This window comes from Canis lupus, chromosome 25, assembly GCF_048164855.1.
Source record: "Canis lupus baileyi chromosome 25, mCanLup2.hap1, whole genome shotgun sequence".
NCBI lineage: Eukaryota > Metazoa > Chordata > Mammalia > Carnivora > Canidae > Canis > Canis lupus.
Genome location: NC_132862.1, coordinates 43,790,660 through 43,817,964, shown reverse-complemented (window position 1 = coordinate 43,817,964; position 27,305 = coordinate 43,790,660). Strand labels below are relative to the sequence as shown.

The 27,305-nt window shown below is 35.6% G+C and overlaps 1 protein-coding gene across 30 annotated transcripts in view; it reads right to left on the bottom strand.

Annotated features, from left to right (window-relative positions):
- ERC1 (ELKS/RAB6-interacting/CAST family member 1) overlaps positions 1-27,305 on the bottom strand; it is a 545,178-nt gene that overhangs the window by 102,064 nt on the left and 415,809 nt on the right. The window lies entirely within an intron of this gene.

Sequence of the window (27,305 nt, the reverse complement as noted above, 5' to 3'; positions counted from 1 at the left end):
GGAAGGAGGAGAAACTGAATGGGGCAAAATAAGAGAGGAAGACAAACCATGAGAAACTCTCAAATCTGGGAAACAAACTGAAGGTTGCTGACGGGGAGGTGGGTGGGAGGATGGAGTAACTGGGTGATGGACATTAAAGAGGGCACGTGATGTGATGTGCGCTGAGTGTTTTATAATACACTGGCAAATTTAATTTAAATTTAAAAAAAAATGAAAAGAAAAGGTTTGAATTCCAGAGTTCTCTAGTTCACTAATCTTTGCTTTTCAGTCTGTGATTATCTTACTAACCTAAATAAGTTTTAGAAATAATAATACTTGGAAATCTTCTGAGATATTTTAGAAAACATATTCTTTTTTTTTTTTTAATTTTTATTTTTTTATTTTTTAGAAAACATATTCTAAATAAATTTTACCCTTATTAGTAAACTTGGGTTATTTACAATTATCTTCAGGAAGATATTAAAATTACTTCTGCCTATATTTGCTAAATCTTGGAAATAATTTTATCATAATTAATTTTATAATTACATTCTATTTTTTTTAAAGATTTTATTTATTTATTCATGAGAGACATACACACACAGAGAGAGAGGCACAGACACAGGCAGAGGGAGAAGCAGGCTCCATGCAAGGAACCTGACATGGGACACAATCCCGGTAATTTTATAATTAAACTTTAATTAGTTATACTGGTATTTGATATGCAAAATGAAAAAAACATAATCCCCATCAATTTCAGTGAGATGTATTAGATTCTGTGCTTGTTATACATTTAACAAAATATCAACAAATTATTTCTGAGCTTTTTTTAAAACTTCATATCATGAAAAACTATAAATTAGTCATTAATTCTTTTTTTTAAGATTTTATTATTTTTTTTTAGTAATCTTTATATCCAACATGGGGATTAAACTTACAACCCCGAGATCAAGGGTTGCATGCTCTACTGATGGAGCCAGTCAGGTGCCCCAGTCATTACTTATTCTTGAGTTGTGCTATGTATTTGTCTTTTTTTTTTTTTAAAGATTGATTGATTGATTTATGTTGGACAGAGAGAGAGAGAGAGGCAGAGACACAGGCAGAGGGAGAAGCAGGCTCCAGGCAGGGAGCCTGATGTGGGACTCAATCCCGGGACTCCAGGATCGCACCCTGGGTCAAAGGCAGGCACAAACTGCTGAGCCACCCAGGGATCTGCCTGTATTTGTCTTTTTTATACACAAATGATTGAACATTATTACTGTAGTCAGGAAAATTTGTTTTCCACTGGTTGAACAGCTTTCAGAAAAACAATGTGAGGCAGTAAAGTATGATGAGGGTGGTAGCAAGATTAGAAGGAATATCTGTGCTGAATTTAGCCTAACAGCTGTCATGGTAATATTACCTTTACATTCTATTTTATTTTCTCAACTGGTGCTTAAGTTCTATAACAGAAAAGTATATCTTCCACTGATTTTGTTTTGATTCTTAAATAAATCAATTTCGTAGTTTAATTTTGGTCCTGATTAGTACTTTTGGTTTTTAGATGGAATCCTGAAGCTTATTATCCTGCAAACACTTTCTATTACACACCAAGAAAAGTGAAGCCATAAAGAATCTTAGCTGCAGCAACCCAAACTAATTCTTCCCATTACTATGTTATTTTTAAAAATGTAATTATTATCTTTTGAATATTCTTATACATATATGTGGCACAAGAATTTGTGACAGTAAAAGTAAGTCTATCTTCTGCTCGTGACGGTTCCTTTTCAAGGAGCTACCACAGGGATACCTCGGTGGGTCAGCGGTTGAGTGTCTGCCTTCCGCCCAGGTCATGATCTGGAGACCCAGGATCAAGTCCCACATCAGGCTTCCTACATGGAGCCTGCTTCTCCCTTTGCCTGTGTCTCTGCCTCTCTCTCTATGTGTCTCTCATGAGTAAATAAAATAAAATCTTAAAAAAAAAGGGCGGGGGGGCTACCACAGTTACCAGTTTCTTGTGTGTAATGCCAAAGATTTCCCGACATTCCATGGCTATGTAACTGTGTAGCCACATGCACACACACACACATTTCCCTCCAACAAATGGTAGCATATTTGATTCACTGTTCTTAGCTATTTTTTCCTAATTATCTTGAACAGCCTTCTGTATCAGTAAAGAGCTGCCTCGTTCTCTTTGCTGACTTGTTGATGTAGATTTAGATTATTTCTAATATTTTGCTGTTACAAATAATGTTGTAAAGAATAATCTTATGACAACTGACAAATTTAAATTGTTTAAACTATCTATCATTAGGTTTTACATCATCTTCCTCCAAATAACAGCTTTCCTCTTAAGGTAAAAAGCCTAAATTTGTTTGGTCATATGGCTGGAATGTTAGATAGTCCAGGTTCCTAAGATACATACCTGGTTTTACACAAAGGTAAGGAGAGGTAAGAATAGATAAACACACCCATATATTTGGTGGGCTTTTACTTAATTTATATAAAGACCAATGAATAATGATGGCATCAAAAAATGTATACCACCTGTTAGAAAAATGTATTCCTATTTAGTATGGAAGGGTCAATATATTCAAGTAGCATATTTGCCCTCATTTTATTATTTCTGAGGTTTATGGAAATAATGACATAAGTGTATATTATGTTTTCATTACTGATAAAGCATCTAAGATTTATAGTTGCAGGCTCTGTTTACCAGCCTAAAAAAATTTCTTAATCCTTCCGCAGAGTTGTAAAGGGCATCAGATGAAATCACTGTTAAAAGTATACTTGTGACAAATAGGAGTATGATAGAGCTCCTTACGAATAGAAATTATTCTTCCATACTGCTATGTTATTTCCTTTACACCTTGTTTCCTCATATCAGTGTGGCAATTTCATGATGAAGACACATAAAGGATAGTGTATGTCAAACATATCACCATGTAGAAGCACTATGAGCTTCCCGCTCCTTCCCCAGGCTTCTCACCATTCCACGTGTAACTCTCTACTTGGTGTTTCTCATCTCCATGAATGTAGTCATTATTCACTGAGTTGCTCAATCTAAAAATTTCAGAATCACTCTAGACTCCTCCTTTTCCACTAATGTCTATATCCGATTAAGCCACAAAGCCCTGGTGATCCTGTTTCCAAATATTTCTCCTATAAATATTTCCCCTGTAATTGACTGTACAGTTTCATCTACATTACCTTTGATGTACTATTTTATTGCTTCTTCTAAATTGCTGTCGCAGTTTTATAGACTATTTGATTCTGATACTATCCTGCTTAAAAAAAAAAAAAAACAAAAAACCTATCCACTGACAGCAGGCAACCACCAGAGTCCAACCTTCTCAGTGAACACACTAAAGGCCTTCACTATCAGACCACATCATACAACTCTAGCTTCATTTTCATAATATGTTGAGATTATCCTTTTTTCTCCTTTTCTCTGAATCTAAATATTAATCCATCCCCAAATTCCTAAGATAAATTTTGTTAACTGTGTAATATTTTTACACATTGTTGAATTTGCTCATATTTTATTTAGAATTTTTGATTCAATATCCATAGGTAATACTGGTCTATGATTTGTTTTTTGTATTTGTCTGTAGTTTCAGCATCCAAGTTATGCTAAACTCATGAAATGTATCAAGGAGCTTTCCCTTTTTTGTATTCTTTGGAATAGTTGTGTTTTTTAAGATTAAAAAAATATATATATATTTTTATTTACAAGAGAGCACAAGAGGTAGAGCAGGTAGAGCAGCCGTTAGAGGGAGAAGCAGGCTCCCTGCTGAGCAAGGAGCCCAATGTGGGACTCAGTCCCAGGATCCTGGGATCATGACCTGAGCCACCCAGACATCTCTGGAATAGTTGTTTTAAGGTAGAAATTATTTGCTGTTTGCTGTCTGCTGGAACTTACCTCTAAAAACAACTAGGCTGGGATCCCTGGGTGGCGCAGCGGTTTGGCGCCTGCCTTTGGCCCAGGGCGCGATCCTGGAGACCCAGGATCGAATCCCATGTTGGGCTCCCTGCATGGAGCCTGCTTCTCCCTCTGCCTGTGTCTCTGTCTCTCTCTCTCTGTGTGACTATCATGAATAAATAAATAAATAAAATCTTAAAAAAAAAAACAAAAAACAACTAGGCTTTGTATCTACTACTAGGAAGATTTTAAGCTGAATCTAAATTTGTTGGCTTCAAGAACTGCTCAGAGGAAGACGGAGAAAGAGAAAGAGAGAGAGTGAGAGAGAGAGAGAGAGACACTAAGAAATAGACTCTTACTGTAAGAGAACAAACTGCTGGTTACCAGAGGGGGGATGGGCCGTGAGATGTCTGAAACAGGTGATGAAGATTAAAGAGGACACTTATCATGATGGGCACCAGGTATGGTATGGAAGTACTGGGTCACTATATTGTACACCTGAAACTGATATAACACTGTACTAACAACTATATTAGAAAATAAAAAACTTCAAAAAACCCAAAACTGCTCAGATTTGGTGAGTTACAGAGATTGTCATGAAGTTTATCTTATTTTCCTATTATTTTAAGTCTCTTTTCTAGATGTAGAGGTGTCTCCTTTGCCTTTCTCAAATATTGTTTATCTATATCTGGTCTTTTTCATAAACAATCTGTCCCCCTATCTTTCATTTCTAATTAAGTCATTAAATTCTATTTTGTAAGTCTTCTCCAAGAATGAGCTCTTATTTTCATTAACTTTCTCTATGGTTTGTTTTCTGTTTCATTAATTTCTGCTTTTATTTCTTGCCTCTCCTCCCCCTTCCCTTTCTCCTCCTCCTACTCCTTGTGTGTGAAAATGGGGAATTTGCTCTGATGTCTTTTTATTTTTTATTTTAAATTTTTTAGTAGTATTTTCACTGTTGCTCTATTCTGCATTTCCCTTAAGATTTATACTTTGACTCATGATTAAAATGAGCTTTAAAATTTCCAAATGCATATATTTATTGTTATCATTGTTTTTTTTAAATTTTTATTTATTTATGATAGTCACACAGAGAGAGAGAGAGAGAGAGGCAGAGACATAGGCAGAGGGAGAAGCAGGCTCCATGCACCGGGAGCCCGATGTGGGACTCGATCCCGGGTCTCCAGGATCACGCCCCGGGCCAAAGGCAGGCGCCAAACCGCTGCGCCACCCAGGGATCCCGTTATCATTGATTTTTAACATTATTGCATTATATTCAGAGAACTTGGTCAGAATAGTTTAAACTCACAGGCATATGATGGTCTTGTTCTAAGATTTAGTATGAGATCACTTTTAATAAATGTTTCGTGTGTGCTTCTAAAGAATGCATATCGTCTAATTGTTGGGTCCAGGGCTCTATATGTATACACAGATAAAGACTGTCAATAATGTCTTTTATGTCCTTCTTAGTTTTTTCATGTTTGATCTGTTAAATTTCTCAACATGGGTATAAACTTGTGAATTTCTCTTTTTAGGCAATGTCGTTCTTAGATCCATAGAGCTTCATGTCTGTTATATCATTCAGGTGAATTACTCCATTTGCAATTATAATGAATATTTTTATGCCTAATTTGCTTTTCGGCTTTAAAGCCTGTTTTGTCCAATAATCAGAGCTCTAATGGCTTTCTTTTGGTCAGTATCTGCCTGGCATATTTTTAAAAAATCATTTAACTCTCTTTCATTCTGTATCATTTTGTTTTAGGTATGTTTCTCAAAAATATCATATTCATTCATTCAACAAATACCAGGTGCTGTGATAAATGAACAAAGCTTCTTCCCTCATGGAGCTTACATTTTAAAGAATATTAGCTAAAGTTAAAAACAGCCTAGAGGTAGATTTTGTATTTTTCCATCTGTCTTCAATAAAATTTAATTCATTAACTGTAAATAAATTAATATATTACTGATATATTTAGATTTATTCTTAATATTATTTTGGATAATATATGGTATTTTTCCTACTACCTTTTTCATAACTTTAGGTGAATGGATGAAGAAAATTTTTATTCAATGTTTTTCCTCATTATTTTGAAGTTTCACATTCTATTTCTTTTACTTTACTGCTTACCTATAATATCAGCGTATACTTGACAAGTATCACAAAGTTATCACATCTTTATTCTTCTTTCTTAATAATATGAAGACTTGGGGCAATCTGTCATTGTTATTAAATTAACGTTTTATGCTCAATGCTTATTTAGATTTGCAACATTCATTCTTCCCACCCCCCAGCACTGCTTTTGGCATATCACCTAATTTCTTCCTTACTGAAGCAGTTCATTTTTAAATGAGAGAGAGAGCATGAGTGATAAACTCACTCAGTGTTTGTTTGAAAATATTATTTCACCCATACTTGTGGATGCAGAATTTTAGATTTGCAGTTATTTTCGTTAACACTTTGAAGATACTTATCACCTCACGTTCTCATGCTTTTTTATTGATTCTATTGAATCTACTGACAAATTCTTGTATCCTTGTACATGATCTGTCCTTTTTGGTGGCTTGTAATTGGTCTCTTTGATGTTCTGCAGTTTCACTGAAAGATTTGTATAATTATGTCTTTCTCAAGACTTCAAGTGCTTCTTCAGTTTGATCTTACATCAATAATAAAAATGTTTTATCCATTTTAATATTGTCTCTCCTGAATTTTTCTTTTTTTTTTCCTGATTTTTTTTCTATCATTTTTCTTAAAACTCCTATTGGATGGATGCTGTACCTTTTTAGTCTATTTCCCATGTATCTTATTTTCTATCCCAGTTTATCTCTCTCTTCTGTATTTTGGGTAATTTTTGCAATGTTATCCTTCAAATCATTAATTTTCTTTTTAGATGTGTTAATTGGCTCACTAAAGTTTTAATTAAATGGCTAGATTTTTTGTTTCATTTCATATTATTTGGCAAATATATATGTACTTTTTTAATAGTCCTCCCAGACCCCCCTGGCCAGCCCAATGCTTACTATGTGTCAAGCACTACTGTAAGAGCTTTAGGTAACTTAACTAATTTAATCCTCATAGCAACAATATGAAGCTAGACTGTTTGTATTTGATTCTAGCTCTGTGTATTCATCCTATGAACTCTATTATATCACTTAGGCTCTCTGTACTCCAGTTTCTTCATATATAAAATTGGGATAATTGCACCTATGTCTCTGCCTCTCTCTCTCTGTCTCTCACAAATGAGTAAATAAAACCTTATTCATGAGAGACACACTGAGAAAGGCAGAGACATATGCAGAGGGAGAAGCAGGCTCCATGCAGGGAGCCTGACATGGGACTTGATCCTGGGACTTCAGGATCACGACCTGAGCCAAAGGCAGACGCTCAACTGCTGAGCCACCCAGACGTTCCCCAATAAAGTCTTAAAAAAAAAAGAAAAAAAAAAAAAAAAGGTAAAGGATATGAACCAATGTTTCTCCAAAGAAAACATACAAATAAGCAAAACGCACACTAATGATGTTCAGCATCATTAGTCATTAGGGAAATGTATATGAAAACCATGATGAGATAACACAATAATCAGGATAGCTATAATAAACAATAACAAGTGCTGGTGAGAATGTGGAGGAATGCTAATATAATGATAGTGGGATTGTAAAATGGTATTACTCCTTGGAAAACACTTTCAGTTCTTCAAGAGGTTAAACATAAAGTTACCATATGACCTAGCAACTCCAGTCATATGTGTATACTCAGGATAAGTGAAAATACATTTGACACAAAAAACTGTATACAAATGTTCACAGTAGATTATAGTAAAAAAGAAATAATAATTATTTAGCAACTTATGAATGGGTAAATAAAATGAGGTTTATCCATAATGAAATATTAGTCAGTCACAAAAGGTATCAAGTACTGATACAACAAACGTGGATGAAACTTGAAAATACTTTGCTAAGTAAAATAAGCCACACAAAAAGGCACATGTAGATGATTCCATTTATATGAAATGCCTAGAATAGGCAAATTCATCTACATTTCTTCCCTATGACCTTTCATTCCTATCCTTTAAATATTTTTCCTCTATTAAATTATTTCCTCAATTTTTAGGAATGCTTTTTATTAGGGACATTAGGTGTTTGTGACATAATTTCCTTTTTGTAGTCTCACATTTGTTTTAATTTTAAGAGCCCATACTCTTAACTACCACACTACACTGCATCCCTTGTTCTTTCCTTACACTGTTATCTCTTAGGTTATTTTAAAATTATTTAAAAATATTGCTCCTGAGGTGCCTGGGTGGTATAGTCAGTTAAGTGTCCGACTCTTGGTTTCACCTCAGGTTGTGATCTCATGAGTTCTGGGATTAAGCCCCAAGTTGGGCTTTGAGCTCAGCACGGAGTCTGCTTAAGACTTTCTCTCCTCCCTCTGCATGAGTGTGTGTTCTCTCTCAAATCAATCAATTTAAAAAAACAAAAATAAAAATACTGCTCTTCTATAATCTCAAGTCTTTAAAAGATGTGGTCTTTCTGTTACATCTTTCTCATGGTGGACTGATTGTGAACTCATCTTAAGGGGCACCTATTTTTTTTTTTTTCCTCTATGGGAATACTGTGAAATTTGGGATCTTACAGTGATACTGGGGTTACTTTATTTTTTAAAGATTTTATTTATTTATTCATGAGACACAGAGAAAGAGGCAGGGACATAGGCAGAGGGAGAAGCTGGCTCCATGCAGGGAGTCCGACATGGGACTCAATCCCGGGACTCCAGGATCACGCCCTGGACCGAAGGCAGATGCTCAACTGCTGAGCCACCCAGGCACCCCCTGTGATTGCTTTAAAGAGGCATATACGTCTGGGATAAATTTTTATACTAATATTTCAGGTAGAAACTTCCCACACATAAGAGTAAATTTGCACTCTGAATCTGCAGGAGGTACAGGCTTCAAATTTTTGACATCTTATAGGAGATTTTGGGTTCCTTTCCAGAGGCATGACAGAGAAAAAGCTTCTTTGTTACCTACCAGTTGTAAAAGTTTGACTGAATTAGTCTTTCTTTCCCTTATATTTCTCTGACTGTTCTGTCCTGTAGCAAAGGTTCAACTCCAACTCCTCACCTCATGTAATCCTAATGTGTCTCTCCTCCTTTCTCTATATAGGCATGGAAATCCAAGCTCCTAGTTATACCTGGGTTATAACCAATTGTAACTTCCAGGGCTGCTGCTTCATCTGTTCACCTCCACCTCTGCATTTCAATCCCCTCTTTGCTTCTGACACCTGAGACTTTCCTTTTTCTCAATGAGCTCAATCATGCATCACACATTTTGAGAGGCGGTTAAGGCTTGCTAGCATCTTTAGGTTTGGAACAAAAGCATTTCAGTGTTATCTGGAACCTCTGTCAGACTGCAATAATCTATTTAAATATATTTTCTTCCAATAGATCATGAGTTTATGAGGGCTGGGACAAAGACTCACTCACCTTTGTATCAACCCAGTTCCTAGCAAAATTGTCAGCATTTATAAGATCTTTGATATGTTTGCCAATTCAAGAGTCTATTTTTCATGGTTGATACAAAATGAAAATAAGTTAGTAGTTCCCACTTTTCTCATCCTTTAGGACTATATTTTATTATTTTTCCAGCAATGAGATTCATATTTTGAAAGCTTTTCTACTGAATTATTTTTATTAAGTAATGTACTTTTCCACTTACATTAATTAAAAATAGATACACCAAACAGAATTTCTCATGACTATGAAAAATCTAGCATTACCACAATGAGTTATCTAAGCAAAAAGGAGAGAAAATGGACATTTTTACTAACTAGCATTTTATCCCCCCAAAACCTATAGTTGCTATTACTTGTACTAGTTTCAAAAAAACCTCCAGAATCCAGGGACTCTGGTTTATAAGTATTTATGAAGTTTTTTTCTTTGATTTTCTCATACACATACAGATTCATTTAAGAAAAGGAAAACTTTTGACTACAGATATTCGTGTATTTATTTTAGTGCTCAGTGGACTTTTTAAAAAAGTTCTCATGTAATTTTCCTCTCTTAATCTCAAGAGTACTCTTAGGGAAAAAAAGTACTCTTGGGTACATCGCCATTTATGGCATTAAGCTCACAGGATATCTGTTCTTTTAATATTCTCTATTTCCTACCAAAACCCTTTCTTTTTTCTCGTGGTAGAAAGCAAAACAAGTAAATATATAAAACACAAAAAACCCCAAAACAACAACAAATACACACAAAACTGTCTATCTGCTTGTTTGCAGGAGGCTAACCTCTTCCATCTCATTACAATCATTCCTTACAATACCTTACAATCATTCCTCTTAGAGAGGCTTGCATGTGAGTCTTTGCTTCTATAACAGAGACACATAATACAGCTAGGAGAATTTTTAAATATAGTTAATAGATTTCACTAAACTGAAGATAATCCATCTTAGCTGCCAGAAAGAATATATTAATGGTCCATCCTGATTATCATATATATCTAACAGTTTCCTATATGCCATGCAGATATTAGCTTTCAATGACAGAAGCCTATACTTTCCTTTGTCCAAAAAAAAAAATATTAACATGATGATAAAGACATAACAGCATTTTTAAATTAAAGAAATTTTAATAAAAATTTTTATTCTACATAAAAAAAAGATTTTATTTATTCATGAGAGAAACACAGAGAGAGGCGGAGATATAGGCAGAGGGAGAAGCAGGCTCCCTGAGGGGAGCCCAATGCAGGACTCGATTCCAGGACCCTGGGATCACACCCTGAGACAAAGGCAGATGCTCAATCACTGAGCCACCCCGGTGTTCCTCTATTCTACTCTTAATTTTGAAAGCTGTCATGTTTTCTGGCAAGGCCTAGTGTGTAACTGCTATACACTAGAGTGATAAAGTCAGAGTCAGATCCATAAAATCATTCCTAAAACTAAGTCACAAACTTAAGTTCCAAGAAATAAAATATATTGCATGCCAACTTGCCTACACTGACCCAACCTAATAACTAAAATGATACTGTTCAAAAACAAAGTACAACTGAAATTTTATTCCTGATCACCACCTTACTTTCTAGCATATATTTCCTCATCCTTGCAAGAAGCCTAGCATAAACCTATTCCAGTATTATTATCATCAGGATAATTTCTGCCAGCTTTATCTCTTTTCAAAGAAATGGACACCCTACATTCTGGAAAGCAACCAGAACATTTAAGAGGAATCCTGTGAGAATCACTATCATACCTAAGGAAAGAAGAAAATGCAGGCAGGTGTTTTCTGTTATTCTAGAAATCAAACAAAGGCCAGGATCTGAGAACATTTACCACAGAGTTTTTGTCTATGGCTAAGGCTATCTGGATAGTTGAGTATACAATTAAAGTTTTACCAATACAGAAGGCGGCCAGGAAAAAGTGACACTAAACTTCTTTACATGTAAGATACCTTAAGAAAAAAATCTTGAATGGTATTAAATACAAGTTAAAAAAATCATTTTCTGGGGCAACCCCAGTGGCTCTGTGGTTTGGCGCCTGCCTTCGGCCCAGGGTGTAATCCTGAAGACCTGGGATCGAGTCCCACATCTGGCTCCCTGCATGGAGTCTGCTTCTCCCTCTGCCTGTGTCTCTGCCTCTCTTTCTCATGAATGAATAAATTAAAAAAATCTAAAAAAAAACACAACTTTTTTCTCAAGGACAGTAGTACAAACCATAGGTATTGGTTACAACACACCCCCCACCAAACAATTTAGTGTTGGAAAGCAGAAAAATTTAGTATTATCCCTTCAAATAAAGCCTTTTCCTTAGTAAATACATAGAAATCAACTTAATGACTTTTATTTTTAAAAAGATTTTATTCATTCATTCATTCATTCATTCAGTCATTCATGAGAGACATAGAGAAAGAGGCAGAGGGAGAACCAGGCTCCCTGAAGGGAGCCAGATGCAGGACTCGATCCCTAGGCCCAGGGATCACAACCTGAGCCAAAGGCAGACGCTCAACCACTGAGCCACCCAGGCGTCCCTATGTAATGCTTTTGATTAAAAAAAAAAAAATACTTATGTTGTTTGAGAATAACTAAGCAGGCAGAGGAGTGACCTTCAAGAATTCTGAGCATTTTAAATACATGTATACACAAAGAAAAAAAAAAAACACTTTAGATGACATGAATCAAAAAATCCTTAAAGTAAGAAGTTTTGAGGAAATTTTATCTTTTCACAAAATCACGGTGCATGTGTGGGAAAAGAAAGAATGAAACTGGCACAAAACATAAGTTAGCTACAAATTGTACAACCAAGTGCATGTACACTGAAGTATCTTTAAATAAATCCAGGGGATAGGAAAGCATTCAGATTTTTATTGAAAACCATTCACACTGAAAGCAACTGACATACAAACTCTGCAATCCCACCTTTTCTTCCTGTTCTATGAGAATTCAATATAAAAGGACTTCTCTGTTCTTACGTGACTGTACAAACTTTTATATGTGGGTAAATCATTAGAACTGGCATACCATGACCAGTGCATTCTTGGTGTTTTCTCCATTCCCCAGTTACCTCTTAAATTATAGAAAAGTACTTTAAATGATCTTATATATTTATGGTTGTTGAAATAATTCACTTACCATTTGATAAACTCAAGTATCTTAAAAACTTTGATTTCTAGGGATGGCTCAGTCAGTAAAGCATGAGACACTTGTAAGCCTGAGCCTCACGTTGGGTGTAGAGATTACTTAAAATCTTTAAAAAAGACACTTTGAGTTTTAGAAATCAACAAGAAGCAGTAAGTATAGACAGATTCTAATAAGGAATACATACCCATTAAGGGCCATTTAAAAGAAATTAGAGAGGTGCCTGGGTGGCTCAATTGGTTAAGCATCTGCTTCTTGATTCTGAGTCAGGTCATGATCTCAGGGTCGTGGGATTGGACTCTACATTTGGCATGGAACCTGCTTAAGATTCTCTCTCCCTCCCCCCACTCCTTGTTCATGTATGCTCTCTCTCTAAAAAAAAAAGAAAAATAAATAAATAAATATAAAATAAACAAAATTAGAGACTGAATATATTAATGATACTAGACAGTAAAATTTGTCTGCTACTGGAGGCAACATTTTCTAAAACACATTTATATGTGACTGGGGTTGGGGGAATGGTAATGACTGAAAATTATGATTTAAAAAATTGGGTTATTGGGATGCCTGGGTGGCTCAGCGGTTTAGCACCTGCTTTCGGCCCAGGGTGTGATCCTGGAGACCTGGGATCTAGTCCCACATCGGGCTCCCTGCATGGAGCCTGCTACTCCCTCCGCCTGTGTCTCTGTCTCTGTCTCTCTCTCTCTGTGTCTCTCATGAATAAATAAAATCTTTAAAAAAATAAATAAATAAAAATAAAAAATTGGGTTATTGGGCAGCCCGGGTGGCTCAGTGGTTTAGCACTGCCTTTGGCCTGGGGTGTGATCCTGGAGTCCCGGGATCAAGTCCTACGTCAGGCTCCCTGCATGCAGCTTGCTTCTCCCTCTGCCTGTGTCTCTGCCTCTCTCTCTCCTCTCTGTTTCTCATGAATAAGTAAATAAAATCTTAAAAAAAAAAATTGGGTTATCTAAAATATAAGCAGTAAAATTTAGCCTATTGATTGCTTAGATATCTAAACTCAAGATACGCTTTTTGTTTTCCTAAATAGAAAAGGCAGTTTTGCCTGTCTTGCTTTAAGAATAAATGTTAGCTTTAATTTCTACTTCCAGAAGATGGAGCAGATATACTTTTCCCTAATCCTTCCAAAAAATACAAAAATACCGCTAAAAAAAAAAAAAAAGTAAAACTAAATACTGTATATAAGCTATGTATATATCTATATAAAACTACATTCAGGGGCCCCTGTGTGGAACAGCTGGTTAAGCATCTGACTCTTGGTTTCAGCTCAGGTCTGATCTCAGGGTTGCAAGATCAAGTCCCAGGTCTGGCTCCACAAACAGTGGGGATTCTGCCTGAGTTTCTCTCTTTTTCTTCCTCTGCCCCCTCCCCAATTTGGTCTCTCTGTTACTGAAATAAATAAATCTTTATCCCCTCCCCGCCAAAACTATATCCACACATAAACTCACATCCATACAAACATAAAAAGGATGGTGAAAAGACAGGAGACTGATTAGAGAAACTGGGGCCGAAAGCATGATACAAATGGTAAATTCCCTAGATTTCCTTTTTGCTTCGTATGTCCAGACTTGAGCTGAATAACCCAGCAGCCTGGAAATGCCTATAGTGACAAACTACAAACACCTCTGTTCTCCAGCCACAGAAGTCTAGAAAGGGAAGCGTCAGCATAGCAAGACAGAAACTAGACAATCACTGGACTCCAAATGCCACAAAAAAAACCCCTGTGGTCTAGTGATGCAACTGGGTTCATCTAATCACCCATAATTCATGTTTGACATCTGATTCATTTCAGAAGTAATTAAATACTCTCCATATGCTTCCAGAAGAACTGATAATATCTCTGGATTTCCTAAGCATGTTCAGATAGGAACTTCCAATTTTCCTTCCTGTTTTAGGTAAAAAAAAAAAAAAAGTTCCTTCTTTGTCACACATGTAGCTCCTTCCCATTTAGATTAATGACAATAAGTACTAATTTTATTAGCTCAGCAATTTGTCAATAAATTAATATTTACTTTTATCAACTTGAAAAATTAATTTTTAAAGTTGCTGATTTACCAGTATTCATGGACATTTGGTATTCATTGTATAATTGATTTTTAAAAACTCTAAATTTATGTTACAGGGGATTATACTGTTCTATAAATACACAGAAATATACTGGCTAAGGATCAGTTCAATGATATCAAGAGATAGATTTATCACCAAACAGGCTGATTTGTTTCCATTAAAATGTTTTTTATAAGGTAATTACTATTTATAATATAGAATTTTTGTTACTATGATTGGAAGGAAATAATTTCCCAAAATTAAAAAAAAAATCATACTTCTACTGGTATTTTGAAGCTCAACTGACTAGTCAAATATATGAAAGAACTAAATGGCAATTAAAATGAATAGGTTAACCTATCCAAGAGTATAAACAAACAAAAGGTCACTACACAGTTTTGCTAAGGAATTGAAAGCATTAAAGATTGAAAACCTCAGATGCTTTAAGGGAAATAGAGAAAACCACCTGCAATTGATAGGATTCAGACTGAATTATTTTCTTTAAGGAATTTTTTTTGGACTGCATTTATTTTACCTCTTCAAAATATTAGTGTAGCATTTATACCCCCCATCCTCCTTGTTTCCAGGAATATATTTAAATTTGCAATGTTAAAACAGTAAAATGGCTGTGGGGTACATGATATCACAACTGCCTGTGATATACTGTGCCATAAATGCTTAAAGGATTTTTAAGACCTACAACATGGAAAAAAGATCTTAAAAACCCTGAAACTTCATTAAAAAACTTGTAGCAGCTCATATCCAATAAGGCAAATTCTGAAATTAGTTAACAGTAAGTTGTATTGAGAGCATATATTCATTATGTAACGATGAAAAGAATGGCATGTATTAATATTTTAATATGTCTCAGAAACAGTAAACAAAACTTACCTATATTTTCTCTTAAGGTAATCTATTTTTGTGATTTCAATTATAGGCACTTCTGTTTTGATGACTCCAAAATCAGTATTTCTAGCTCTCACTTTTATCTGAAACATCATACATATTAGACTTAATGGCCTTCTTGACATCTCTACCTAAGGATATGCCACAAATACCTTCAATCAACTTTAGGAAAGAGGAATGTTCTACCTTCTCCAAATATGGTATTTCTTCTGGAATAATTGTCTCAACTAGTGTAACTACCTCCACTCACTCACCCAAAATGGATAATCTGGCCAACGGTCTGTGGGTAGAAGTGACCTTGGGCCCCAGCATAGAAGAAACTGCACAGAACCCTCTAGCTGTCCCTTCCTTCTGCAATGACTAAGGAGACTTCATAGTGACAGAGTTAAGCTATAAAAATGTAAATAGATCGAGATCATTGCACTATGGCACAGAGAACAATTCCTCAGAGTCACCAAGACATGTAGCAGATTCTGCATAATTGAGAAATTAACTTTTACAGTGTTACACCACTGAGATTATGGGGTGTTTGCTATCACATTAGAGCCTACGATACATACTATCTCTTGGTCTCAACAGCCCTTTATTTTTTAAAAAATTTAACTTAAAACCTTTTTCTTTTTTTTCTAAATTGTGGTAAAACATACATAAAATTTGCCATTTTGATGATTTTTACATGTACAGTTTAGTGGTATCAAATACATTCACTGTTGTGCAACCATCACTACCATCTAATTTTATGGCTCCTTGTATCCTGTGACTCTGAAATTCTATACCTTTTAGACAGTAAGTCTCCAATCTCTCCTCTCCCTAGTGCCTAGCAACCACCATTATATTTTCTGTCTTTATTATTTTGATTCCTCTGAACACCCCATATAAGTGCATTCATACAGTATTTGATTTTTTGTGACTGGTTATTTTTATTTTGCGTAATGACTCAAGTTTCATTCATGTTGCAGCATACTGCAAAATTTCCTTCCATTTTAAGGCCAAAGAATATTTCATTGTATGTGCAGTTGCCCCTTGAACAACATGGAAGTTATAGGCACTAACCTACCATGCAGCTGAAAATCTGCATATTACTTTTGGCTCCCTCAAAAATTAACTACTAGGGCAGCCCGGGTGGCTCAGCGGTTTAGCACTGCCTTCAGCCCAGGGTGTGATCCTGGAGACCCGGGATCAAGTCCCACATCTGGCTCCCTGCATGGAGTCTGCTTTTCCCTCTGCCTGTATCTTTGCCTCTCTCTCTCTCTCTCTCTCTCTCTCTCTCTGTGTCTCTCATGAATAAATAAATAAAATATTAAAAAAAAATTATATAAAAAAAATTAACTACTAGTAACCTACTGTTGTTTTAAAGCCATACTGGTAACATAAACAGTTGATTAACCCATATCTTATATGTTATATGTATCATATACCTCAGTCTTACAGTAAAGGAAACTAGAAAAAATATTAAGGGGAATACATTCATAGTACCCTATTTTTTGAAAATAAAAAAAAAAAATCCATGTATAAGTGGACCCATGCAGTTCAAACCTATGTTGTTGAAGAGTCATCAGTATACTTATCCATTCACATTTTACTTAGCCATTCATTCTTTGATTGGGTAAGACATTAAGGTTGCTTCTACATTTTAGCTATTACGAATAATGCTGCTATAAACATGGGCATACAAATGTCTCTTTGAGACTCTGTTTTCAATTCTTTTGGGTATATACCCCAAGGTGGAAATTCTGGATATGATAACTCTATTTTTAACTTTGTGAGGGACTGCCATATTGTTTCTCACAGCAGCTATATCATTTCACATTCCCACCAATATGGCACAAAGGTTCTAATTTATCCACATCCTTGGGAACACCTGTTTTCTATTTTTTTGATAGTAATCATCCTAATTGCTGTGCTATGATATTTCATTGTACTTTTAATTTGCATTTCCCTAATGATTAGTAATGTTGACATCTTTTCATGTTTTTATTGGCCATTTGTCTATCTTCAGAGAAATTTCTACTCAAGTCGTTTGCACATTTTTTAATTGGGCTGTTTACTGTTGTTGAGTTTTAGGAGTTCTCTATATATTCTGGATACTAATTCCTTACCAAACATATGATCCGCAAATTTTCCCCATTCTGTTAGTTGCCATTTTACTCTTTGGATAGTGTCTTTTGGTATACAAATTTTAAAATTTTCATTAAGTCTAATTTGTCTACTTTTTTCCTTTTGTTATCTGTGTTTTTGGAGTCATATCCAAGAAATTATCACCAAATCCAATTTCATAAAGCTTTTACAAGAATTCTATTGTTTTAGGTCTTACATTTAGGTCCTTGACCTATTTTATTTTTTAAAAAGATTTTATTTACTTATTCATGAGAGACAGACTGAGAGAGAGAGAGGTAGAGACATAGGCAGAGGGAGAAACAGACTCCACGCAGGGAGCCCGATGTGGGACTTGATCCTGGGATTCTGGGATCATGCCCTGAGCTGAAGGCAGATGCTCAACTGCTTAGCCACCCAGGCATCCCAGTCCTTGATCTATTTTAAATTACATTTTTTGTATATATTGCTTTAAGTAAGGGTCCAACTTCATTCTTTTGCATGTGGCTATCTGGTCTTCCCAGTATCATTTGTTGAAAAGATAGTTCTTTCCTCATTGAATGATCCTGGCACCTTTGTTAAAAATCATTTGATCATATATGTGAAGGTTTATTTCTGGGCTCCATATCCCACTGGTCTGTATGTCTATCTGTATGCCAATTAGCATACTGTTTTGATGACTATTGCATTGTAATAAGTTTTGAAATCAGAAAGTGTGGGTCTTCTAGTTTTGTTCTTTTTAAAAATTGTTTTGGTTATTTGAGGCCCCTTGAGATTCCAGATGAATTTTTGAATAGATTTCTCTATTTCCACAAAGGCATCACTGGAATTTATAAAACATTGAATGGACTCTTTAGGTTGCTTTGGATACTACTGACATTTTAACAATATTGTCTTTTTTTTTTTTTAAGATTTATTTATTCAGAGAGAGAGCATGTGTGCAAGAAGGGGGATGAGCAGAGGGAGAAGGAGACACATAGACTCCCTGAGTGGGGAGCCCCATGTGGGGCTTGATCTCAGGCCTCTGAGAATCATAGCCTGAGTTGAAATCAAGGGTTGGACGCTCAACCGACTTAGCCACCCAGGCACCCCAAACAGTAAGTCTTCAAATTCATGAACATGGGACATGTTTCCATTTATTTATGTCTTTTTCAATTTCTTTTAGCAGTATTGTTTGTAGTTTTCAGTTTTTAAGTTTCCCTGGTTAATTCCTAATATTTTATTCTTCTTAAAAATTATATTCCTTTTTTTTCTTGTTTAAAATTGAAGTATACTTAATGTACAATGTTATATTATTTTCAATATATTCATTCAACATATACAATATATTCATTCAACAATTCTATACATTACTCAGTGTTCATAGTAAGTATAGTCACTATCTCTCACTAAACATCATTATTACAATATTACTGACTATATTCTCTATATTGCACTTTTCATCTTTATGAGTTATTTATTTTATAATTGGAAGTTTTTACTTCTTAATCCCCATTATTTATTTATTTTACCAATACCCCCATTTACCTACCTTCTGGCAACCATCAGTTTGTTCTATAAATTTAGGAGTATACTTATTTGTTTTAAATTCCACATACATGAAATCATATGGTATTTCTCTTTCTCTCTTATTTCATTTAGTCTAATACCCTCTCCCATCCATGTTGCCACAAATGACAAATCTCATTCTTTATAGCTGAGTAATATTTCATTGTTTTTATATACCACCTTTTCCGTATTGATTTGTCTACTGATAGACACTTGGGTTGCTTCCATAATCTGGCTATTGTAAATAATGCTTCGATAACCAAAGGGTTGCATATTTTTTCTAATTAGTGTTTTTGTTTTCTTTAGGTAAATTTTTTTGATGCTATTGTAAATGGAATTGTTTTGTAATTTCCTTTTCAGACTATTCATTGTTGGCGTATAGAAATATAACTGATTTTTCTATGTTGACTTTTTAAAAAAGTAGCATCTTGCTACTTTGCTGAATTCATTTTTAAGTTTAACAGGTTTCTTTTGTGTGGAATCTTTAGGGTTTTCTGCATAAAAGATCATATCATCTACACAAAGACATAATCTTCCTTTCCAATTTGGATATTTCATTTTTTTGCCTATATAGTCTTAGCTAGGACTCCCAGTACTATATTGAATAGAAATGGTGAAAGTGGGCATTCTTTCCTTGTTCTTCATCTGAAAAGAAAGCTTTCATTTCAGTCTTTCACACTGAGGATGATGCTTGCTGCAGGTTTTTCATATATGGCTTTTATTACGTGAAGGTAGCTTCCTTTTATTCCTACTTTGTTGAGTGTTTTTATAATGAAAATGTGTTACATTTTGACAAATACTTGTTATTCATCAATTGAGATGATCATGTAGTTTCTCCCTCACTTCTTTCTGTTGATGTGGTGTATTACATCGTTAAATTTTTGCATATGGAATCATTCTTGCGTTCCAGGAATAAATCCTGACATGGTGTATAATCTTTTTAATATACTGAGGAATTTTGTATGTTAGTATTTTGCTGAGGATTTCTGCAGGAATGTTCAAAAGGGATAGTGGTCTGTGGTTTTCTTGTAGTCTCTGGCTTTGGTATCAGGTAATGCTGGCCTTACAGAATGAGTTAGGGAATATTTCCTGGACTTCATATTTTTGGAAAAGTTTGAGAAAGATAGGCATTCGTAAATGTCTGGTAAATTTCATAAGAAGGGATCCCTGGGTGGCGCAGCGGTTTGGCGCCTGCCTTTGGCCCAGGGAGTGATCCTGGAGACCCGGGATCGAATCCCACGTCAGGCTCCCGGTGCATGGAGCCTGCTTCTCCCTCTGCCTATGTCTCTGCCTCTCTCTCCTCTATGTGACTATCATAAAAAAAAAAAATAAAAAAAAAAAAAAAATTTTCAGGGATCCCTGGGTGGCGCAGCGGTTTGGCACCTGCCTTTGGCCCAGGGCGCGATCCTGGAGACCCGGGATCGAATCCCACATCGGGCTCCTGGTGCATGGAGCCTGCTTCTCCCTCTGCCTGTGTCTCTGCCTCTCTTTCTCTCTGTGTGACTATCATAAATAAATAAAAATTAGAAAAAAAAAAATAAAAAAAAAATTTCATAAGAAAAGCCATCAGGACCAGGGCTTTCTTTATTGAGATATTTTTGATTATTGGTTCAATCTTCTTACTAGTTAGAAAAGCTAAAAAAAAAAAATTCTGAGTAGACCTATAACTATTTCTTTGTGATTTAGTCTTGGTAGGTTTTGTATTTTTAGGAATTTGTCCATTTCATGCATGCTGGCATACAATTTTCACAGTACTCTCTTATAATTACTTTTATTTCTATAGAATCACTAGTAATGTCTGCACTTACATTTCTGATTTTAGGAGTATTCTTATTCCCTCTAGCTAAAGGTTTACCAATTTAGTGGACTTTTTCAAAGAATCAACTTTTGGTTTCATTGATTTTTTTCTTTCTATTCTCTACTTCATTTATCTATTCACATAAAGTCTTTATTCACTTCTGCTCACTTTGGATTAGTTTGTTCTACTTCTGTAAGTTGTGAGAGGGCAGGCTGTGGACTTGAGATCTTTGCTTTTTAAAGTAAGCATTTACAGCTGTGAATTTCCCTTTTAGCATTGCTTTCACTTTATCCCATAAGTTTTAGCATGTTGTATCTACATTTTCATTCATCTCTGTTTTCTAATTTCACCTGTGATTTTTTGATCTATTGTTTAAATGTATATTAATTTTCACGGTTTGTAATTTTTTCAGTTTTACTTTTGTTATTGATTTCTATCTTCATCTTGTGGTCAGGTAAGATATTTTGTATGATATCTTTTTAAATCTACAGAGACTGAATTTGTGATCTAACATACATTCTGTGGTGGAAAATGTGTCCTGTTCACAAGAGAAGAATGTATATGCCGCTGTTGTTGGGTAGAATGCACTTGATGTATCTGTGGTCTAGTTGGTTCACTGTGTTGTTTAAATCCTTTGTTTATAATCTGTCTGATTGTTATATCCATAATTGTGAGTGGGATACTGAAGTCTCCAACTATTACTGTAGAACTATTTCTCCTATCACTTGTCAGGTTTTGCTTCATATATTTTAAAGTCAACAGGCATGTAAATGTTTATAGTTCTTATATATTTTCTTGCTGTGTTGAACCGTTTATTAATATATAATATCCTTCATTGTCTTTTGTAAGTTTTTGATTTTAAAGTCTCTGTCCGTTATTAGTAGAGCCACTCCTGCTCTTTTTGATTATTGTTTGTATGTAACATTTTCCCCATCCTTTCATTTTTAACTGTTTTTGTCTTTTGATCTCAAGAGAGTCTCTTGCAGACAGCATCTAGTTGGATCCTGTGTTTTGCACCATTCTGCCAATATGCCTTTTGGAGAGTTTAATCCATTACATTTAAAGTACTTACTGGGGCAGCCCAGGTGGCTCAGTGGTTTAGTGCTTGCCTTCAGCCCGGGGCATGATCCTGGAGACCTGGGATCGAGTCCCATGTCAGGCTCCCTGCATGGAGCCTGCTTCTCCCTCTGCCTCTCTTGTTCTGTGTCTTTCATGAATGGATGAATAAAATCTTAAAAAAAAAAAATTATTGATAAGGAGGGACTTACTCTTGTTATTGTGCTATTGGTTTCTTTATATGCTTTATAGTTTTTTTATCCCTGATTTCTTACATTACTGTCTTATTTTGTGTTTCATTTATTTTGTTTTGTAGTGGAATGTTTAAATTCTTTCCTCATTCTTTTTCTGTATATTCTATAGCTATTTTGTTGATGTTACCATAAGAATTACATTTAACAACCTAAGGTTGTAACATGCTAATTTGAATTTATATCAGCTTAACTGCAATAACATTAAAACTCTGCTCCTTTTCAGCTATGTCCTTTATGTTTTTAGTTTTTAATGTACAAAATTATGTCTTTATACACTGTGTACCTGAAACCATAAACTAGTAATCCTTTTAAATTACTCATCTCCTAAACAGAAAATGAGATGTGGACTTATAAACCAAAGTTAGACTAATATGAGCTTTTATGTTAATAATTGTTTTTGAAAGTATATTAGCCTCTTAAATCACACAGAAAACAAAAAATAAAGTCACAAACCATTCGAACAATAAGTAACAAAAGTGCCATTTGTTTACCTATATTGAAATCTTTATTTCTCCATAGGGTTTCAAGTTACTGTCAAGTTACTATACTAGTAACTTGAGACCAGTAACTTATCTCTCATTTTATGGCAGGACTCCCTTTAATTGGGAATGTCTTATTTTTTTCCTCATTTTTGAAGGCCAGTTTTATCAGATAGAGGATTCCTTTTGTTTGTGTTTTCTTTTTCTTTTAGGGCTCTGAATATATTGGCCCACTATCTTCTGGCTTCAAAGTTTCTGATGATAAATCTGCTGAAAATCATTTGAAAACTTGTATGTGATGATTCACTTCACTTCTCTTTTTGCTTTTCAAGTTCACTCTTTATCTTTTGAAATTATGTTTAGGTGTGGATCTCTTTAAATTCATTCTACTTGGAGTTTGTTGAGATTCTTGAATGTTTATGTTGATGTCTTTCATCAAACTTGGGAAGTCTTAAGCCTTTATTTCTTCAATTATTCTCTCTAATCCTTTCTCCTCTTCTTTGGAAATTCCTTTAATACATATATGTTTATCCACTTGTTGATATCTCTTAGGCTATGCTCACTTTTTTTTAATCTTTTTTCTTTCTCCTTGACAATTTCCATTATCCTACCTCAAGCACACTGATTCTTCTGCCTTACTGTACTTTTTATACTAGAAAAGCTATTGTACTTTTCAACTTCGAAATTTCTTTGGTTTATTACATTTTCTATTTATTGATTGATATTTCCACTTTATTCCCACATTTTTTTCTTAACTTTTCCCACATCTTGTTAGTTCTTTGACCATCTTGAAGACTGTTGTTTTAATGTCTGTGTCTAATAATTCTGCCATTAAATCTTTTTTAGAGACAGTTTCTCTTGATTTTTTTTCCCCTTTAAACAGCACAAACTTGGGGGATCCCTGGGTGGCTCAGCGGTTTAGCGCCTGCCTTTGGTCCAGGGCGCGATCCTGAAGTCCCCGGATCGAGTCCCACGTCAGGCTCCCTGCATGGAGCCTGCTTCTCCCTCTGCCTGTGTGTCTCTGCACCCCCCTCTCATGGCTATCGTGAATAAATAAATAAAATCTTAAAAAAAAAAAAAAAACAGCACAAACTTTTACCTATTTCTTAAAATGCCTTGGGATTTTTTTGTTGAATACTGGACATCTGAATTTGCTAATATGGTAATTTTGGAAATCAAATTCTCCGTCTTCCCTAGGGTTTGCTTTTTTTTTTTTTAAGATTTTATTTATTCATGAGAGACAGAGAGAGAGAGAGTGAGAGACAGAGACACAGGAAGAGGGAGAAGCAGGCTCCCTGTGGGGAGCCCAATGCAGGACTCAATCCCAGGACCCTGGGATCATGACCTGAGCCAAAGGCAGATGCTTAACCACTGAGCTACCCAGGCACTCAGGTTTCTTTTTATTTAAAAATTAAAAAAAAATTTTTAAATTGATTTAATTTAATTTAATTGATTGATTGAATGTTGTAGGTTCTCTGCTGAGGATCAGCCTGAGGTATAAACTTAGTCTTTTCAGGTCTTTTCTGAGCCTTTCCCTGAGCATACATGGTCATTTTCTAATTTTCCTTGTATATACAACTGTTTTTGAATGTCCTGGTCTTTAAAGCTTGGCTCTCAATAGGGGAAAATGCAAAGAATGAAGGGGGAGAAAATGGGGCTAGCCCTATAAGTCCCTTGGAAGTCTTTCCAGCTAGAGGAGGAACTGCCTTACAACAATTGGGGGAAGGGAGGGACAACAACAATGGCTACCTGCTTCTTTGCACCTCCATGATCAGAAGCAGCAATCAGTGATTAGAGAGCACAGATTCCCAGAATTTGGAGGACAGGGCTCTTTTTGCCAATTCTGCCTCCTGCAAGCTGTGTGCAAGCTGCTGTAGGAACACATGCACAGCTGCCTGCCACATGGCTCCTGGTGGAGGATGGGTAGCTGTTACTTTGCTAAGAGCTGAAATTGACTATAATTAACCATAATTTACCAACGAAGTCCTCCCCCTGGAAACTGCAAGCCTTCAACAGACTCCAGAGTTCCAAAAAATTTACATCAGACAGATTCTGCCAGAGCAACTGTTTTGATGGGGATTCCTGGTGCCTCCTACTATGCCACTTTACCAGAATCAAGATCTTCTTGATTCTGCCCTGTATTCTCAGCTTCATCATTTCCTACCTAGATAATTGGAACAGACTCTAAATCATCCTGTCTTTAACCTTACCATCCTCTTATCACTCCAGGCCCCCTCAAACTTCTATTAACTGCCAGAGTTATTTACCTAAAAGAACACTCTGAAAACATCAGTGAGACTAAAAACCTCTCCAGAGCTTGGCATTACCTACACGATCAATTCCAAACTGACCTCAGCATTGTGAATACAAGGCTTTCTATGATATTCTTTTCCAGCTCTAGGATCTCATCTTATGTCACTCCCACATAAGCAGTATATATTTGGTAATAACCTCTTGTAGTCCTCTGATCTTATGATGCTTCATGCTTTTAGCACTCCCTATTGATGTTGACGGCTCTGCCTAAGAAGAATTCTTTACCAGTTTTTTTCATGAGGCAACCTCGTATTAGTCTTTTTAGGATTCTCCTTTCTCAGAAAATATTATTTCACCTCAGTTGCTTCCTGGCTGTCTCAACAATGCCTGTTGATAGAATGCATTCATCTATATTAATGAATGCTAATCATTACATAGAAATGATTTATATTTCTCTTTCAAATAAAGAGCAAGCCTGACACATTCAAAGGCAACAAATTTGTCCCATTCGTCCTCTTATTCCAATACCTAGAAAAATACTTGGCACAAAATAAAAGGTTAAACTGAATTCCTACCCCACATCCCAAAGTAAACTTGAGACAAAACAATATTCAGAATATTGGTGTAAAAAGTTATGTATTTTTATAACAAGTTCTATTTATATATTATGGAATCCTGAAGATATAGGAGAATGAAACTGTTAGGATGAAGGAATCAAGAAGTTATATCATCTTCACCCACATAGTAGTTTCCTAAATCTGTCATAACAAATTACCACAAACTTAGTGGCTTAAAACAACATACATATATTTTCTCACAGTTCTAGAGGCAAGAAGTCCAAAAGTTGGCAGGGCTTACTCCCTCAGAAGACTCTAGGGGGAGAATTCTTCCTCACCTCTTTCAGCTTCTGGTGGCTATTGGTATTCCTTGGCTAATGGCCACATCACTCCAAGCTCTGCCTCTGCCTTCACACTGCCTTCTCCTCTGTGTCTGTCTTCTCTTCTGAGTCTTACTGGATTTGGGACCAATCCAGATAATCCAGAATGATCCCATCTTGAGATCTTTAACTTAATTCCTTCTGCAAAGATTGCTTTTCCAATTATTTGAAAATTATTTGGACCTCATGGTCATTTACAGATTCTAGGGATTTGGACATGGACATAGACTTTCAGAGCCCACCATTCAGCCCACTATAGCATGTTCTCTATCCCCCCAAATTCATATCCTCATATGCAAAATTAATTCACTCTAACCCAACATTCCCCAAAGTCTTAGCCTACTACAGCATCAACTCTTAATTTAAAATCTCATCTAAATACTAGCAGCTCAAAAGTTTCAAATCTCATCATCAAAATCGGGTTAAGAACACTCTGGGTATGATCCATTCTGGGGAAGATTCCTCTCTGTTTGTTGACATGTGGAACTAGAAAACAAATGATCTAAACTACAATGCTGGGACAGGTATAGACAGGATAGACATTTCCATTCCAAAAGAGAAAAAACTGGAAATAACAAAGAGGTCATCAGTCCCAAGCAAGTTTGCAAACCAGCAGAACAAATTCCATTAAGTTTCAAGACTTTTGACTAAGCCTGTGTGGCTCTACCCTCTGGCCATGTGCTGGCTCCACTGGCCTCTGCCTCTGGGCCTCCTTACCCGCAGCAGCTCCATTAACATAATATCTTAAATTTTAAAGTCTTGATTTTAAGGTAAAACTAATCAATACTGTTGGAAGTCAAGAGACCAGTTACTCTTTCAAGACTGGGTATAGTGCCTGAAAGGCAGCATGAGGGCTAGTTTTTGGAGGTGTTGGTAATTAATGATCTGCTTTTTAGATGTGCATGTTGGCTACATGAATATGTTCCCTTTGGGATCCCTGGGTGGCGCAGCGGTTTGGCGCCTGCCTTTGGCCCAGGGCACGATCCTGGAGACCCGGGATCGGATCCCACATCGGGCTCCCGGTGCATGGAGCCTGCTTCTCCCTCTGCCTGTGTCTCTGCCCCTCTCTCTCTCTGTGACTATCATGAATAAATAAATAAAATCTTTAAAAAAAAAAAAAAAAAAAAAAGAATATGTTCCCTTTGTGAACATTCACTGATATGTATACTTATGATATAAATTTTCTATGTGTAAGTTATAATTTAATAAAAAAGATGTTTTCAAAAGGTTAAATCACAAAAAACTTCAAGCAACAGAGGTAATGATCTCTGATGGAAACTCATTTCCTTCAATTATAGCCCATATTTTGTTTTTCTATAATTATAATATTATGGCAATGAAAAGATATTAAGTTATGAGTGCTCTCACCAGATGACATAAAAGTGGGAAACTCAGTCTCAGATTAAATG